Raw genomic sequence first — 13,965 nt, 5'->3', positions numbered from 1 at the left:
ATCTATCTATCTATCTATCATCTGTCTGTCTGTCTGTCTATCTATCTATCTATCTGATGTTGTGTTGTTGTTTTGTGGTTTCTAGCGTGAGACAGTGCTCAGCATCACACCCCCAGCATGAATAAAACAGGACTCTGCAGAAGAGCGCAGTGACGGTGCATCACTCACCTCGTACTCCTGCGACAGATGCAGGTTGTCGTTGGCCTTCAGGTGCTCCGTGTGCTCGGGCAGCTCAGAGATGGGGATGGGCAGGTGACTCATCATACCTGCGGGGGGCAAAGGTCACAGCGGTTGTCATGGAGATGACCCACAAACATCACCTCAGCTGTGTGCGTGTGAATCACTCACGACTGCCATCACCGAAAGAGCTCTCACACCTAGTGAGTGTCACAAACACCTCGTGTGCTGCCTACTGAGGCTGCGATAAACTATTCTGCCTTCTACAATCCCAGAATGCACCACTACAAGCTCAGTGAAAGAATCAATCCGAGATGGTGGAAATATTGACTATTAATATGTTCATTCCATAATGAAAAATATTGACACAAACGCAAACCTAATTAAAACTGCACTACTTCACCCAGTATGTGATGTGCTTCATGTGAGGAGTGAGGTGTGTGACACTTACGAGTGTGAGGGAGCCTTAAAAGGGAGCTGCCTATGTAGACAGCAGACTAAGAGACAGCTCACTAGGTTTGGACAGTGTGTGTGTGTATTTGTACTTTTGAGGGCCAAATGTCCTCACTTATATTGTGAAATATCATGACAAGCAACTAGAGAGGACATCTGACTGATGCTCACTAGTTAAAAAGGCTTATAAATCAGCCAAATCATGTTTCTATTTAAGGTTTCTGTGAGGGTTTGTTTAGGGTTAGGAGACAAAATATCATTAGTCTGATTATAAAAACAATGGAAGTCTATGAGATGAGCTCACTAACATACTCAAACAAATGTGTGTACTGTACGTGTGATTGTGTTTGTGTGCATGTAAGTGTGTGTGTGAGAGAGTGCATACGTGTGTTTGTGAGTGTGTGTATGAATGTATTTATGAGTGTGTGTGTGTGTGTGTGTATGTATATATGTGTGTGCATGTGTATTTGTGAGTGTGTGTGCATGTGTGTATGAATATGTGTGTGCTTGTGTGTGTGTGTGCATGTAAGTGTGTGTGCGTGAGTGCATACGTGTATTTATGAATGTGTGTGTGTGTGTGTGCATGTGTGTATGTATATATGCATGTTTGTGATTAAGTGTGTGTGTATGTAAAGGTGTGTATGTGCATGTGAGTGTTTGTGAGTGTATACATGTGTTTATGAGTGTGTGTGTGCGTATGTATGTTTGTATACGTGTGTGTGCGTGTGTGTGTGAGTGTGTGTGTGTGTGTGTGTGTGTGTGTGTGTGTGTGTAAGTGAACGTACCTGGTGTCTGGAAGTTGATGCGTCTCATCTCCACAGGGTCGGTGGGGTTGTGCGCCATCATCTCAGCATTATTCAGCAAACATATGTGTGTGTATGTGTGTGTGTGTGTGTGTGTGTGTGTGTGTGTGTGTGTGTGTGTGTGTGTGTGTGTGTAAGTGAACGTACCTGGTGTCTGGAAGTTGATGCGTCTCATCTCCACAGGGTCGGTGGGGTTGTGCGCCATCATCTCAGCATTATTCAGCAAACATTTAGTTCCTGGCTCAGAGTCCTTGCGTTTGCTAATGAGTGAAAACACACACAGAACGAGGAGAAACTGCAGTAAATGAAAGAAACTCAACAGACAGAAAGAAATTCAAAGAGCAGAAGCACATGAATAAAGCAGAGAGCCAGACAGAGGCTGTTCTGCTTTAATCTTCTCTCAGTGATGAGGGATCAGATCTCACTTACCTGTCAGGTTTACTGGAGTCCCATCAAACGCCGCACACACAGAGAGAGAGAGCTGATGAAGAGCAGAGCTGCAGTCTAGATTAAAGGGGTCATGACATGAGAAATCAAATTTGCCTTGATCTTTTGGCATGTAAGAGGTCTTTGTACCATTAAAACATCCTGCAAGTTTCATAGCTTACAACGTCCTCCTCATTATGAACAAAGCATTTATTTAATCGAGCTCCAAAAATGGCTCGTTTGGATCTGAGGTGAAAGATGATGTCACGGGGGCACAGACATTTGCATAAGCACCGCCTCCAGAGCAAGAAATCGACCAATAGTCTTCTTCTCAGCATAGGCCCCGCCCACTGGCGTTCAGCCGCTAACGGCTGACACTTGATCACACTGAATGCTAGCGTCGCGTAACAAGCAAATAGAAATTAAAATCACTGCGCTATCTTGTCTGCACTGGATACAGTAAACAGATGCGGTTCACTTTCTGACACAGTCCAGCGCTCGAGTCTGTCGTCAGGACAAATGCAGTGAAAGAACGTTTATTTTGTCGCGTTTGGCTTAAACAGCTCGTTCACGTCTTTGTACACATATCAGAAGGATCCCAGCGTCAGGAACAAGTGGATAGTTTATTTTAATGGCACTCCGAATCGTGTCGGAGGATTTTGTTTTGTAATCGAGGCACAGTGTCATGAAGCGTCACAAAGAAACATGTGTTTAAAAATGAAGCGGTACTAGATCTGACTGCAGCTGCATCACAAACCGTAAGTACATGATTTCATAATGCTTTGTCTGGAAATGACCGTTTTATTTTGATTATGTTGTCAAAACACTCACATGCAATAGCGAGGGGGCGTTGATACTGTTTCCTATGCAGTGACGTTAGCCAATCACAAAAGTGGCTGATTACTGACAAGCCTTAAAGGACACGCCTTAAGTAAACCTCAAGGAACATATTAAAATAATAAAAAATCCATGTCATGACCCCTTTAAGATGAAGCTCAGATATGAGAGAGTCTCACATTAGCATGCTTCCAGATTCTCACTGAACACACTGGTGACTCTCCTCACAATCACTCGTGTGTCACGTGCTGCTGTTTCCATGACAACCACTTACAGCCAAGCTGTATCCTAGCAACCGCTCATCACAGCTTAATAAACCCTCATTCTTTTAACGTGGGTGTACAGGTTATAACTGAATTTTATATGCATTTACATTTTAAGGTCATTTGATGAAGATGAGTGTGTGTGTGTTTGATATGTTAAGTCCGACCTCAATATGTCTGAAACCATAACAAAAAATGACAATAACATGTGTAACATAATGAATTTTATACATACATTTAACATATATGACATCTAATAAATATTATAACGTTTTTCGTCTTTCCCGGTTTCATCCAGTGCAGCTGATCTGATTGAATCCTCAGCTCAGACTCTATTATCTTCCTGTCCAGAAATAGCTGCTTCCTGCATATTTAATCACACGTTATTCTCTTCTGTCCTCAAATCAGTTCCAGTCGTCATAGAGACGGCGCTGTACAGTTAACATCATCTCTTCCTCTCATGACTATTATATCTAGTTAACTTTACTAATACATGAGCACTGATAGGAATATAAAGCATGATGTTCATCAGAAACTCAGAGCTTCAGGCCAGAAGAAATACATAAAACTGACACACGGACCAAAAAGAGCTCATAAGAAACACCTGGAGAGGCACGAGTCCTTACACAAAAATGATATATATTTACAGGGGTGCTCATACAGTAAGTTTACATCCCTCTAAAGAAAAAAATAACTATTATTATAAATGATACTAAAAATAAGAGGGTTCATAAAAATAGAATTTAGTTTTTTTCAACGAAAATTAAGTGAGTTTATGCTTAAAACAAGAGCAAAAATCTGTCAGTGTGGTAAGAAAAATAAACCTAATTCAAACGGAAAACAAGTATATTTTTCTGACTCTGACAGATATTTGTTTTTATTTTAAGCAAAAACTCACTCAATTTTGATAATTTTTTTTCAGAAAATAAAAATTAGTATTTTAAGTCATTTTGCTTCTCTAGTAAATGTATCTTGTTTTAAGAATGTTTAGATATTTGTGCTGGAAAACAAGACAGAAACACTGAGGAAGAACAGTGCTGCTAGTCATGATGGGTAATTCTGTGTATCGTGTGTCTCTAGCGTCATCTAACATGTTCAGGTCAGACTCACTTCTTGTAGAGCAGGATGGCGATGACGATGCAGATGATGAAGAGCACAGCCAGCACGGGTCCCACCACCCAGATGAGACCGTCCCCCGCGTCCAGAGGCTCTTTTCTCAAAATTGCTCTGAATCTTCAATTTGCATGTGAATTGCTAATACAGAGAGCTGAACCTCCTTTCAACCACCCAGAATCCAAAGGGCTAATCATTAGCAGGAAATTGATTCAGCACCTGTGACTCATGCGCTTCAGCAGATAAATATTGCCCCATAAATGGCTAGAACTAATAGTTTTATAATATTGTCCAAATGTTTGTGGCTGCTTCTTATTTATTTATATAACATCACCAATAACCAAAAATAATCAGATTAAACACATGCATACGGTTCATGAACATTGAACAACAAGAATTGTCAATACTGAGTTCATAAGAAGACCCTGTGTGTGTCCAATATATCCTATATTAGACCTGGATAGCTCTAAACAATAAAGTAATATCAATATATATTTTTTCCAACAAAAACCTGTCACACACACACTCTCTCACACGCCCACACACACACACACACACACACACACACACACACACTTACCCCGGTGGTGGAGTTGAGCTCTGCCAGGATGAAGAACACATACTCCTGACCTGCTTCTAATGCTCGGTTCTCGAAGCCTCCGTAGTCCAGCTGGTCTCCGAGTGTGAAGAATGCGGGCAGGGTGACGGGTGTGAAGCGGGCGGTGATGTATGCCCTCCTCAGATCCACCTGACGCTGCCGCGGATCTCGCTGCTTCTGACTGATGTCCTTCAGCAGCTGCAACACACGCAACGCATCTTCAGCATCAGCACATACCAAAACTACAAAAACCAGCATCTGTGGACTCAAACCTGTTGCATATTTCCAGATCAATAGATAAAACAAATTCACAAATAAATAGAATGAAATCCACAAATATATACAGGAGTTTCACAAAATGAATTCAATTAACAAAATAAATAAAATGAGATTTGCTAATAAAAAAATATGTCCACAAATATGTTTTAATGTCCCAACACAACTTTGCCTGCCAGCCATTTGTGGATCACTTCCTGTTCATTATGGATGACTTCCTCTGCATTTGTGGATTTCAGTTGCATGCATGAATGAGGCATTTATAGTTAGTGTTAAGACAGTTAATAGTCTTGACACTAAAAATGTCTCAAAATCCACAAATGCACTGGAAGAAATCCAAAAATGTGTGCAGTGATCCACAAATGCAGAGGGAAACATATTTGTGGATCGTTTTTTATTAGCAAATCTCATTGTATTTATTTGTGAATTTAATTCATTTTTGTGAAACTCCTGTATATATTTTCATGCTATTTATTGTTTAAAATTTGTGAATCTCTTTATATTTATTTGTGGCTCAAAACCTATATATCTGGAAATATGCAACAGTTTTGGATTTTGGCTGGAGAAACGGTGAGATTCTGATGGACACTTTACCATCCCATGAGGCCATAAAAGAGGCCGACAGTCACACGACAATGACTAGCATGTTGTATACAGTACGCTCAGACTGCATTCATACTACACACAGTTTTTTAATGACTGTAAAGTAAGCGCTTTGTCAAATGCCGCGCCTACTCAGACCGAATGTGAGATCAGACGCAGCCTAAGATCTTCTGCTCTCTAGACGTGTCTCAAGTTCCAGTTTTATCATGCTGTCGTGTGTGTGTGTGTGTGTGTGTGTGTGTGAGTGTATGTGAGTGTGTGTGTGTGTGTGTGTGAGAGTGAGTGTGTGTGTGTGTGCATGCATGTGTGTGTGTGTGTGTGTTCACACCCTCCTGGTTCACTGATCTGACAGCTTGTTAAGACTCTCTCACGCTCACATTCACCTGCGTGACCTCCGACAGGAGAAAGTCAAAGCTCAGGATTTTCATACAATGTTCCACATCCAGCAGAAAGAGCGGAAACGCTGCTGAGACTGTATTTCATCAGCGGCGTCACTGACCGCTCAACACTCACACCAGTACAAACAGCCAACAGAACTACACTGCAATAAATTATGCTCTTCCTTAGTATTTTTGTCTTGTTTTTTTAGCATAAATATCAAAAAATTCTTGAATCAAGATGCATTTACTTGACAGGGAAAATGATTTCATTCATAATCATAATGGACTGCGAACAGCTTGTTTTCTCCCAGTCCTTAAATTATCTGCCAACGGTCAGAAGAGCAGATGTTGACAATTTTCAGGGAGATGTGAAAAGATCCCAATTGGTCAGACTCTTTTTTGAGCAATCACAGATCCTGTAGATCTGCATCAGATCTCACACATAACAATACTAATAATCAGAGAGATGTTAAATTAGTTCTACCTCCTCCAGGTCCATCTCGTCTGGGCTCTTCAGGTGCCGGATCACTCCTCTGGCTCTCTTCAGAGGAACCACCACCACATAGATGTTCCTGCAGGAAAATAATTAAAGCATCCGCCAAATGCATAAATGCAAATATATACTAAATGTGAGGCGTGTGAATTCAACGACTCGTTAACGATTCTTTTAGCACTTTTAAGGAAGCAAAAAACTATTCTGTCTATATTATTACATTGCAAAAAACTGATTTTCCTACTCAGTATTTTTGTACAAATATCTAAACATTTTTAAATCAGGATATATTTGCTGGATAAATAAAATGACAATAAGTCTTGTTTATTGGAAAATCGACCAAAACGAAGGGAATTCATGTTTAAAACAAGAAAATATATCTGTCAATACAGTAAGAAAAAAATCAATAATAATTCAAAGGGAAAATAAGTTTGTTTTTCTGACTCCATTGGCAGATATTTTTCTTGTTTTAAGCAAAAACTCGCTTAATTTTTATACAGTTTTTTTTACAAAAACAATATCAAAAGTAATTTTGCGTCTCAAGTACGAACATTAACCATGGTTTTATTGTAGTAAAAGTGTAGTAACCATATTGATTACCATTTCTGTTACTGTCCTTTAGAGTAAATATCTGCTAGCTGGGAGGATTCATTGGTTTACTGATCCTGTCCTAGCTTTTACTGCTTTAAACGATGACTGAAACCTTGTATAATAGGCACTTCTCGTGTTTATTGCCGTCTTACAGTGAATCACTTGTTGTATTCCTCAATTGTAAGTAGCTTTGGATAAAAGCGTCTGCCAAATGAGTAAATGTAAATGTATAACAACAGTTTTACTACAATTACTGTGGCTAAAGTATGGTTAGTGTAGCAAAACCATGATTAATTTGGTGTAACTATAGTAACCATGGTTTTATTTGTAGTAATTTTCTTAAGGGAATGTATCTTGATTTAAGGATGTTTGTACTGCAAAACAAGACAAAAAGACTGAGTAAGAATTGTTTTTGCAGCGTATTGTCTGTTTTCATATTTATTCTACACGGGTTTTTTCTTCAGATACGATGGTAAATAATGGCTTGTGGTTCAGTGACTCAGTAAATGATGTAACTGATTCATTGAGTGAACTGCTTGAGAATCATTTGTGTGTGCATTGGGAGCTGAAAGGAAGCAGCCAGAAACACAAATCGACTGCGGCTCCGAATTATTCACAGCGCAGCGGCTGATGATTCCTGCACGTATGTGTGCGCACGTCATGCATGATTCATGCGTCCTCAGGTGCGTGTTTGAGCGTGCTGGACATGTGTGCGTCTGATGAAGCGTGCATGTAACGCAGAGTTCACAGTGCACGACTATCTGGGACACACTGCAAAAAATTATTTACTTATTTAGCATTTTTGTTGTTTTCTAGTATAAATATCTGAACATTCTTGAATCAAGATGCATTTACTTGACAGGTGAAATGACTTAAGATTTTAAGTCTTGTTTTCTAAAACAAAAATGATCAAAATTTTGTTAGTTTTTGCTTAAAATTTGCAAAAATATCTGCCAATGGGGTAAGAAACGTAATCGTAATTCAAAGGCTAAACAAGATTATTTTTCTTACCCCATTGTCAGATATTTTTGCTCATTTTAAGCAAAAACTAAAATTTAGATTTTTTTTTTTTAAACAAGACAATATCTTAAGTCATTTTATCTGTCAAGTAAATGCATCTTGATTCAAGAATGTTTAGATATTTATACCAGAAAACAAGACAAACATACTGAGTAAGAAAAGCATTTTTTGCAGTGAATGCTCATCAAGACTGCATTTATTTGATCAAAAATACAGAGAAAACTGTAATATTGTGAAATATTATTACAATTTAAAAGAATGTTTTTCTATTTTAATATACATTAAACTGTAATTTATTTCTGTGATGCGCAGCTGTATTTTCAGCATCATTCCTCCAGTCTTCAGTGTCACATGATCTTCAGAAATCAGTATAATATGCTGCTTTATTATTAGAGCTGGAAACTGTTTTGCTGCTTATTTATTTTTATTTTTTTGGAACCTGTGATACTTTTTAGGGTTCACTGATAAATAAAAAGTTAAAAAGAACAGCATTTATTCAAAATAGACATGTTTTCTAACAATATAAATCTTAACTATCACTTTTCTATCAATTTAACAAATCCTTGCTGAATAAAAACTAACTTCTTTAAAAAAAAAAAAAAATAGGCTAAAAAAAAATACTGACCTCAAGCTCTTGAACGGTAGTGTATAACTGTATATTGTTACAAAAGTTTTATTTTAAATAAATGCTGTTCTTTTTTTATCTTTTTATTCATCAAAGAATCCTAAAAAAAGTATCACAGGTTTCCAACATGGATAATAAATCAGCATAGCATAAAATGTATTTGAAAGTATATTAAAATTTTGATCAAATAAATGCAGGCTTGATGACTAAAAGTGACTTCTTGCAAAAATATAAAATAGTAATGCATCTAAACTTCGACCTATAAATGTGTCCCTGCAGCACAAAAGCAGTCATAAGCAGCACAGGTATATTTGTAGCAATAGCCAACAATACATTGTATGGGTCAAAATTATTGATTTTTCTTGAAGATATTTTGTAAATCTCCTACCGTGAATATATCAAAACTTAATGTTTGATTAGTAATATGCATTGCTAAGAACTTCATTTGAACAACTTTAAAGATGATTTTCTCAATATTTAGATTTTGTTGCACCCTCAGATTCCAGATTTTCAAATAGTTGTATCTCGACCAAATATTGTCCTATCCTAACAAACCATACATCAATGGCAAGCTTATTTATTCAGCTTTCAGATGATGCATAAACCTCAATTTCGAGTCAAAAATGGACCCTTATGACTGGTTTTGTGCGCCAGGGTCATATATATTTTTTTTTTTACATTGCCCCTGTTTTACATCTGAGCCCCTGCCCCTGAGGAACTCTCTGCACGTCTCTGGTCAGTGATTTCAGAAAACCTGTCGGGAGTGAAGATCGTGCGGTGTGAAGCGTGCATGTAAGCGCTGCTCGCACCTGACGCTGCTCCTGGTGTCCAGCGAGGGCAGTATGATGGTGACCGTGGCTTCGGTCTCTCGCGTGTGGTCCACCTCGGGCCGGCGGATGAGGATGGGAGGAGACGTCTTGGCGTGAATGCGGTGTCTGAGGCCGCCCATGTTCCCCTCAGGGCTGGTGATCTTGAAGTCGTAGCTGGTGTCCGGCTGCAGGTTTGGGATCACAGCCTTCCTCAGACGCGCGTCCACATCCATCTTCTGCCGGTTGTACTCCACCTGAGAAAGAAAGCAAAAATAACTGTCATAACAGATTTATTTAAACATTCATTAAATAATTAATACATCTCTAACAGGTAAAGTAAAATATAATGAGTATATAGCATTGATCTATACTAAAGATATATTATTAGATTATATAGATCAGTGGTATATAGTCTAATATTTTGCGAAATGCTCTTCTCTAGACTTAATTTCTCTAGCAAACTAACGAGCTGTTGACACTGATGATGACCTGCCTGAGGAAAATGAAATGCTGTTTTATTGACATCTTTCCACGGATGAAACACTGATTGAGCGATTACATCAAATGTTCATTCATGTTTATTTCACGTTAAAACTAGTATCAAAGAGCGTCAAAAAGGCATTTATTGTTTGAATTTCTAAAAAAAAATTAACATAATTTAAAAGATGAGACTTTGTTTCTTGTTAAATGTAACAATATATAATACTTGAACTTTCCAATGAAGTTCCAGTCGTGCAGTGGTTAAAATGTATGTGTACATATGCGTACCGAACCCTATTAAAGACGCATCAGTATTTTTCTGTTCCACTTACTGATAAGACAATGTCAGAATGCATTGCAACAAACTTGAAATAAATGTGTTCACAGACGTGCAGTGATTGCTGCGAGACTCACAGTGAAGCGATAGGGGGCGCTGCTCTCCGGAAACTCCCACGTCAGCAACACGCTCGTCTTCGTCGCCAGATTCACAGAGAAATTCCTCGGCACGTCTGTCCAAACACACACACACGTAACACACGTGAGACTCGGTGATGCAGGAACTGGAACACACACACAGGACTGTGAGGAGGCAGACGTCCGCCGCGTGCGCCGAGGCCTGTGCAGGGAATTGTGGGGGATGTAGAAGGTCAGTGTATGGATACGCAGGGACACATATGCGGAAGATCCAGTGAGAGCTGGCCCAGATTCGCTAGCTGCTAATGAAGGTTATTTTGAAGGAAGTCGGGGTGAGACACAAACTCAATCACACACAAACAAACACTCGCTTCATTTGTGCCACACCACAGACTGGACTGGGAAGTGTTGGGAAATGTAGTTGTGAAGGACAGTGAAGGAACTCAAAAGGACGAGGGAAAAGACAAACGTCTCCAGTCTTACCGTGAACCCGAAGGCTTGTCCTGCCAGACGGACTGTGACTGACGCCTGAGCACTTACCTGCGACACCTGCCTCCCGTCGACCGGCCGAGCATCACCTGCGGTCGCCCACATACACATCTCCACTGTGACGGGTCGGGTGGGGTTAGTTGCGGGTGGTGTTGGTGTCGGTGGGATCTCGGGGTTTAGTTCTGTGTGGCTCACCCAGGCAAGCAGTGTTGGGGAGAGTTACTTTTAAAAGTAATGCATTACAATATTGCGTTACTCCCTAGAAAAGTAACTAATTATGTTACTTAGTTACATTTTATGGAAAGTAGTGTGTTACGTTACATTTGATTTACTTTTGAAATCTGGGCAGGGCTTGCTTGTTTGTTTTTAATATAAAAAGTTCTTCTTTTACAAACGTAAAAGCCCTTTCACAATAAAAGTGAAACGAATACACCTCAGGCTGAAGGAAATGTAAATTCACGTCTGTACAGTAGAGGGCGCCGCTCAAACACATCTCATGAAGAATATGACACAGGAGAAGAAAGTTCAACACTATTCAGCAATAACTAAAATGAAACACAAATGTGTCATTTTTGATTATTAGTATGATTGAAGTGGATCATCAAAGGTCATTGGTTAATAAAAATGGGATTAAATACATAAATTATATTTGTCTTATTTAACATTTAATTATTGCAGGTTTGTATAATATTCTGAGTTTGCATTTGACTGTTTTTATTGATTGTGAGGAACACTGAATGTGTTTGTGTGCAGTGAGATGAGTAAACACATGTTGATATTTAGTCTAGAACTACAGTAAGATCATGTTCACACACAACGCTCTGCACTTACTCCTAATTTCTGTCACCATGGCAACACCACAGCTGTCACTCAATAGATGGAAACAAAGTATTTCCTTCTAAATGAAAAAGTAATGCGTTACTTTACTAGTTACTTGAGAAAAGTAATCTGATTACGTAACTTGCGTTACTTGTAATGGGTTACCCCCAACACTGCAGGCGAGAGCACCTGAGCAGTGTACCTGTGTCGAAGGCCGTGGTTCGGTACAGCACCTGTGGGCTATACGGGCCTGACCCGGCGCTGTTATGAGCTGATATCCTCACAGCATACGCCCGGTCAAGATTCAGCCCATGAATGGTGTAGCTGGACACATCCGCCGGCACCATCAGCGTGCGCGGTTCAACGCCACCACCTGCTTCCTCATACGTGAGCGTGTATCCGGTAAAACCGGCGTTCCGTTCCGAGTCATTCGGAGGAAGCCAGGTGAGCTGCAGCGAGCAGCAGGTGGCGTTGACACGCTCCGACAGCTGCGGAAAACCTTTCGGGGGAAACTCAGGCACCGAAAGCTGCTCCTGAGCCTCTTCACTGTAACCGGAGCGCCCTCTAGCGGCCAGGAGGAATGAGTAAACACCTCCAGGACGCAGGCCGGTCACGTTGTGTTGACGCTCCTCAGGTCTGAAATCCAGAGAGACAGACTGAGAGTCGTTTTTAAGGCCGTAGGTCAGACGAAAGCCCAGGATCTCCAGCAGAGGGTCGGAGGATTGCTGGGGAGTCCAGATCAGCGCAGCGGACATCTCATTAATCAGCTGCACGGACAGAACGGGACGAGCAGGTACTAGAGGACACAAAGACACACAAACTCTCAGTGACTGTGCATATAAAACACATCATCACACTGACCAGATACAGTGCCCTCTTCTGATTGGACAGGGCAGTTACAGTGGTAATTGTTTATATGGTGTTGCAAAAATTTAACTATATTATTGCACACCTCTCTCTCTATATATATATATACAGTACACTCACGCAAAGTAATATATACTATATTGTAAATCTCAACTGCTTGATTGTTTGTATCATCACAAAATGTGAGTTATTATCACACAGCTCTAATCTGATAAATGCGACTATAAGGCATGAAGATATTAAAGTGCCCCTATTATAGATTTTTTAAAATGACCTTTCATGCAGTGTGTAACACCTAAGTGAATGAATGAAAACATACTGCAAAGTTTTAAATCTGAAAGTGCACAGTGTATAAAGTTATTGTCTCTCAAAAGAAAGAGTCGACTCTGAATCACTGAAAAGAGTCATTTTTAAAACGAATCCCAAGCCATTTCATGTTGATGTCAACATATAATTAAAGTGCCCCTATTATAGATTTTTTAAAATGACCTTTAATGCAGTGTGTAACACAGCTCTAAGTGAATGAAAACATACTGCAAAGTTTTAAATCTGAAAGTGCACAGTGTATAAAGTTATTGTCTCTCAAAAGAAAGAGTCGACTCTGAATCACTGAAAAGAGTCATTTTTAAAACGAATCCCAAGCCATTTCATGTTGATGTCAACATATAACATTAGCATATTGCCCGCCCATTTGTTGGTCTTTTCGCGTTGGTCTGAATGAAAATGCAAAGTCATTCACGCAAAGGAGGGGTTTGGAAAAATTCATCGTTGAGCGAATCGTTTGGGAGTCGTTGAGCAAATAAGGTAAAAATAAATGCATATTATAAAAAAATTAAAGTGTTTTTTGACCTTGCGTGTATGTCAACCTGTTGTTGGGGACTGCCAAAACCAAAATATGAACCTTTCATTACCCATAATAGGGGCATTTTAAGATATAATAAACTAGTCACTAAATCACATACAGCATAATTTGTGTCATTAATATTTTAATTATATAAACACTGTGTTATCAAAACAATAAGACACCTGAGGCGGGGTTAATATAGATAATAAAGCCCCGCCCTCTAAAGATATGTCAGCCAATCCAATGTCAGGAACGCACACAATGACTGTGTTTCTGATTGGATAAAAAACTGCGAGTCTTTTGTTCTGTTGAGTCTACTGACAAAAGACTGGTGACTGTCACACACACGTTTCACTGCTATCTGTCACACAAACAGCACTGAAAACTGAACTGAAAAAGAGTCTGTCTGTCCCTGAATGTTTTAACATACAGAAACACACACACAGACGGGCGACTCACATGCGACAGGTGTCTGCACCAGATGAGCGACGCTTTGAGCTCCGTCACCTTTAATAGTGTAGGCCCCCACACTGATGGAGTACAGCGTCTCAGGCAGCAGATCCTCCAGCATCAGCTCCTACACAC

At 39.7% G+C, this 13,965-nt stretch overlaps 1 pseudogene; it reads right to left on the bottom strand.

The window, feature by feature from the left end:
* The window catches only part of LOC107706124 (receptor-type tyrosine-protein phosphatase S-like), a 64,539-nt pseudogene that overhangs the window by 9,734 nt on the left and 40,840 nt on the right, over window positions 1-13,965 (bottom strand).

The sequence above is a fragment of the Sinocyclocheilus rhinocerous genome, unplaced genomic scaffold (assembly GCF_001515625.1).
Source record: "Sinocyclocheilus rhinocerous isolate Xijiao unplaced genomic scaffold, SAMN03320098_v1.1 scaffold3432, whole genome shotgun sequence".
NCBI classification, from domain to species: domain Eukaryota; kingdom Metazoa; phylum Chordata; class Actinopteri; order Cypriniformes; family Cyprinidae; genus Sinocyclocheilus; species Sinocyclocheilus rhinocerous.
This window is presented reverse-complemented; position numbering and strand designations above follow the sequence as displayed.